The following is a 5,813-nucleotide window of genomic DNA, read 5'->3' on the forward strand; positions in this document are numbered from 1 at the left end:
AGTAGATGAGGCACTTAGGGACATGGTTTAGTGGGTGGTGGTGTTGGGTTGACAGTTGGACTCTGATCTTAGAGGTCTTTTCCAACCTCAATGATTCTATGATTTGCGTGTGGGGAGCCTCTGAGGTCAAATTTTGAGGTACTTGATAGATAATTCTTTTTTTCTGGCCAAGACCATTTGTGATTGTTGCTTCATTAGCAGCTTTTCTGTTTATTATGCAGCAGTGAAACCTGCTGGTTTGGGGTTGTTTTGTTTTTTTTAAATTAATTTCACTGTCTTTGGCCTATTTGCAGAAAGCTAGAAATTAATAATTGAAGATATAAACAGAAAAATAATCACTTCTGCAAGTTCATAAATATATTTAAAAGGGAACTGCCCTGTGATCCCTTGGCTCTCAAACACTGGGAGATGGTACAGAAAAAAGTGAATCCCAAGTAGTTCAAAAGTCCTGGATGTTGGTCTCTGAACTGTCTGCTTTTGTCTAGGAGGACTTCTTGTAGGCAGTGGAAAGGGTAATGTGGACGGATGAACTCTGGGGGAAATGGTCTCTCTAGTGGGGAACAAAAATGAAAGGTTTGAGCCAGTGATTGTAACTCATCTTTGTCTAGAAATAACTCTTCCCTAATTTTAAAAAATAATGAAGGACATTGCTATAGTCCCCATGTAAAGAAGCTCTGTTCAAATAAGAAAATTCAACTAACTTGGTCCAAGCGTGTTGGAATAGAATATAAAGCTGCCACAAATTCATTCGGTGACCAATTTTATAGCCTCTAATTGCCACGTTTTTGAGAGTTTGTTTCAGGACAGGACATGAGCCTTGCTTGGAGAACAAAGTAGGAAAACCTTGCCCAGCTGTACTCCTGAAAGGAGGTTTTCTCTGTCACGTTTGCTCCTCGCATTCTGCTTTCTGCCTTTTCTCTTACTTTTTTCTCTTTAAAGGAATAATATTGGAGTTAGACTCTAAACTGAGTCTCAGGGAAAATACTTCCATATTTCTTTCATGTCGGCAGCATTTGAAACATGGCTGGTTTTCTGTGACTACTGTCCGTCTCAAAAACTTACGTTGTGAAAAGCTGAGGTTTTTGGATGCGAACTTGCATCTGAATGCTGCCTCCATGCAGCTTTTGTCTAACACTGGAACAAAAGCAAAGTAGTTGCTGCAGTAAAGAAACCAAAAATCAGGCTGGTGTAAAGTGTGAAGGCTTAAGGGCTTCTTAGGAAGCGACTCTTCATGGTGCTTCCTAAAAATACCCGAGTAGAGAACCAGCCTCGGTCACCAAAAGGCACGAGCCTGCAGGTGATGCAGCCCTGAGCTGGGGACCGGGGACCTGGGACCTGGTGGGGCAGCAGGAGCAGCTGAGCCATGGCCAGGCTGAAGGGAGAAACCGAGGAGCGGCCAGCCCAAGGGGATTTATTTTTTCCTCCATTGTTTTGCTAAAATCAAATCCCAGGAGGAATGCGAGGTGTTGTCTTACCTGCTGCATTGAGGGTATTTTCAAGCAGCTTGGAGAAAAATCCACTGACACGCATTGGGTGTGCTACTTCTGTACTCCCACCCAGTGTTAACAGAAACACTAGTCCTTGGCAAGTGGAGGGGGACAGAGAGAGGCTGTTGTCTTTTTGCTTGTTGATTATATTTTTAATCTTTTTTCTGCTTGCTTGCTGCAGTAAGAAATGAAAAGAACAAAAAAGAAAAAATGTTCACTTTTAAAAAAATCTCAAATTCCCGTTCATGCAACAAATAATTCTCATAATGTGATCTAATTGCATAGTGCCAATAAATACCAATCATTAAATAATATTAGTTTGGTTTTAAACAGAAAAATCATTAACCCCAAATCAAGCAATTACAAAAACACTTCCTCTGAGTACAAACAGCTCAGAAGCCATTGTGAATACCGGCGCGGTGTGATAAAACCATCTCTGCCTGGCGTGCTGCTCCTGGAGGCTTTCCAGTGCCCTCCCAAGGTTCAGATGTTGTCACGGCATTGGCTGCCAGAGGAAATCAGTTCTTGCCAAATCGTATCTTCATTGCTGCTCTGTGTGCTGCTGGGGTTCAGTGCTGATGGCTCTGTGAGCCTCTGCAGGGTTGTTTTTATTTGTGGTATTTATAAAATGGCTTCAGCACCTGAAAAAAAGGAAGATGTAGGTGAATGGGGGAAGGTGTTGAGCTAGCATACTGCTAAAACCAACATTTCTGGTGTGTTTTGCTGTGAGGGAAAAGCCATGGGAATGACTAAGGGATTGGAAATCTTCAGGGTTGCAATCTATTGAATGTATCAAAGAGAAGACTAATTGCACACACAACCGACTACCCTGTAAATGCCTACACTGGGTGCACAAATCTGATAAGCAGGGCTCCTCCGCCTAGCTGGCAGGTGTCTAATGGGAACCAACGGCCAAAAGTTGAGCCAACTTGAACAAATCCATGTGAGAAAGAAGAGGCTAATTCTCGTGTGGATAATCAGGTGTTGAAAGAGTGAACTAACAGTTGTGGGGAACTCTCTACTTATGATCACCAGAATTTTTAACACTACATCAGGGGCTTCCTACAGGTGCAGCGGTGCGGCCACCTGTATTGGGACTAAGGCAGAAATGAAGGCTCAGTGGGGCTGCCCTGCGCTGGAGGTGAGGGGAGGTGCTGGTCATGGTGGTCTCAAGTTTATAAATCGATCCAGGAATTACCAATAAGAGGGATTTCTCTGTGGGCTGACGCGTGGGAGGGATGCAGCGGCACAGGCAAAGCCACTCAGCGCTCCCCATCTCCCCATTTCACCCTGGAGTTAATCCTGCACCAGGGCTGGAGTCACACTGGCATTGCATCATTATAAGCAGCAGGGAAAGAAAGGTAACAGATCAAACACAAGGAAGAAGGAAGCAGGGGAAAATTCACTGCCCTTTGGGAGACCAGTGTCTAAAGGAGGGGAAGGAAGATCCCCGACCACAAAAATGTCCCTATGTGCGATTCATAATCGGTTAAAGGAACCGCTTCCCAGTTTGCCAACAGCAGTTCTGTCCTTGTGAGCTGGCTGTGATTTCCTGCAGCGCTCCTCAATACTGGTGTCATGCTGAAAGCATCACTCCTGCAAACAACCAAGCTGGGCTGTGGGTAGCATCAGCATGCCACGCATGGGAACTGAGCAGGGCTGGGTGTGTAAAATCACTGCTGTCCCAAACCCAGCCTGCAGCTAAGGAAGAAACAATCCTTCCACTTTGTTTTCCTTCACAGCTGCTGGACGTGACTCCACTGCTCAGCTGAGCCAGCCCTCGTAGCTGGGCCCTGGGCGATGGAGGCAGTGAGTTGGGATTTGGGGAGCTTGGAATTGTGTCCCTGCTCCTCATGTGAACTTTAAGTCAGTTGCTTTTGGATTCAGGCAGAGCCTTCGCAGCCACTTCCAGGGGCACTGCATCAGACTCCAAAATCCTTCCTGTGCCTCAGTTCCCCCACTGCAGAGCAGAGAGCTTGTTTGCCTGAGGAACCGGCCATGGAACACGGTGGCCAACCCTGCACAGATGTTACGACGGGGTACAACAGAAGACGTAAGTAAACATCCTACACCAAAGGGATTTATTCATATTCTTGCCCAGCAGAGCACGTCAGCCCTGAAGGACTGGAGGGGGGAGCTGTGCCTTTCCCCTGCTTGAGTGTGAGGAGCAGGCTGCTGGCCCCCTGCGGCTTCTGCCAAGCCCCCATCCCAGCCCACGGGCACTGCTCTTCCTTTCAGAGATGTTCAGGCTGAAGGGACTGTTGTGAGCATTCATTTGGGCATCCCCACAGCAGAGGCGTTGCAATACTGTGCCATGGTGGAGTCTATAGGGTATTGTATAGTAATTCCTTTCTCAACCCTGCAAACCGCACAGTGCCCCTTATCTTTCCTGCTAACCATGGTACCAGCATGCTAATGCACCATCACGTGGGTCCTGCTTATGTCACCGCTGTAGGTATGTTATCTCCATCCTACAGAAGAGTTTATTAAAAGACCTGGGAACACAAGATCGGATCGTCCCGTCCTGCTATTTCAAACAACCATGAATAATCCCTTTCATAAATCACTTATACCTCATCACAGAGGTAAGTGCAGTTTTCTTTACTGCACTCAGTCCTTAATCTTCTCAGTAGACTGAAGGTCTTAGAGATACTGGTCTCCAGACTGACGTTTTAGTGGCCCTTTGAAGCTTAACCTTGGATCTCAGAGTCAGTCCTCCCTGTTCGTCCTGCATGTCGGGGACCTTTTGCTCAGTGCCTGTCACCTGGACCCTTATCTAGGGACGTGTCTGGTGGGAAGAAGGGAGCTTGTGGGAAATGTCTAAGCTGCTCTAAAAGAAGGGTGTTGAGGCCTATGGTGGCTCTGGGTCCCAGCTTGAAAATCACAGCTTCTCCTGGTCCTCCAAAAGTGACTGGTGTGCCATAGGTTCTCTTTCCCTCTGGTGGTCTGCTCTCATCCTAAAAGCAGTCTCTGACCTTCATTTGGCTTGTTAAAACTTCCCAGGCCTGCTGGACATGTCAAGCAAAGGCACCGGTGGTCAAGGTGGACCTCTGAAGGCTAAATTCTGCTCTCATCTCCATCACTTCTGTCTGGGTCTACAGGAGCAGCTCCATCTCAGCAGGTATTTATCGACATCGGAGGGTGGCTCAGCACATGAGGGTGCTGAGTGCTGGCTTGCTGGTGTGGTGTCAGCACACCTGAAACAGCAGAGGACATCTAAATCTGCTCCCAGGAACTGGGCTGGGGAGCAGAGCCGCCACGTCGGGCTGGAGGGTGTGGGCCACGGCTGCTTTGTAACTGCCACCGTCTGGAGGACGATGTTTGTGTCTTGCATTAATCTCTTCTCTGGCTAAATGCAGCAGAGACTGATTGGTTTGTTTTGCTTAGATAGTGATGAAGCAGTTAATTGCATTTGGGAATGGCTGGCTCTGCCTGTCTGCTCAGGGAAGCATCTTAGAGGCTTGCCCCACAGATCCCGGGCTGTGTAAGCACATCCCAGCCGTCTCCCACTTCCCAGGCTGTTCGGCTTTCCCAGCTCCTTTGTTGGCTTGTTTTGTTCTTTCCAAACACGTTTTATCTCCTCATCTTACCAGCACTCTGTACTAAATGTTGTCTGCACTGATTTGTAGCACGAGAAGTGCCTGTGGACGCCCAGGCACCGGAGCTGCTGGCACGGCACTGTGCTCGGGTGGCCCCGTACCTGCGGGAGCGGGTGGTTGTGCTGCCGAGTCAGCGTATTATTGCTGTGGTGCGTGTTCCCCCTGCAGCTCCTTGCTGTCCTCGGGTGTTTGGGGTGTGTGGAGGCCCTGCACTGCCCTGACGGATCTGCATGAGCTCTTCCAAGTCTGCCACACGCTAAAAAGTTTCCCCTCCTTCCCACCTCCACCGATAGCCCCCTGTCCCGCCGTTCTGCTGGGGCATCACCTGCTGCTCTCACGTCACGTCCAACAGCTACCAGGTTTATTTCTTTTACTTTTGTAGTTTCTCCACTTGGGGCCTTTGAGTATTTTTAAGGTCTGGCCTGGCATCCCAAAAGTCATCTTCCAACAAAACAAACGTTTCATATTTAAAATGCAGCAAAGCTATTCTTTCTAAATCTTCTTGCCAAATCATAATTTCTCCTCCTTTAATGTCCCAGTAGCTCAGGGTGGGGAGAAGGCAGTGCTTTCACAAACGAGCCTGCTTTACCTGCTGTCACAGCACCAGGGTTTGTCTGTGCTGAGTCAATTATACTTTTAGCTCAAGTGCTTGATCTGCATGGAAGCTGACTGGTGCACCTGAGTGGTGTGGTTGACACGCCTGAGGGACGGGATGCCATCCAGAGGG

Source organism: Aptenodytes forsteri, unplaced genomic scaffold (genome assembly GCF_000699145.1).
Source record: "Aptenodytes forsteri isolate BGI_AS27 unplaced genomic scaffold, ASM69914v1 Scaffold88, whole genome shotgun sequence".
Classification (NCBI taxonomy): Eukaryota; Metazoa; Chordata; class Aves; order Sphenisciformes; family Spheniscidae; genus Aptenodytes; species Aptenodytes forsteri.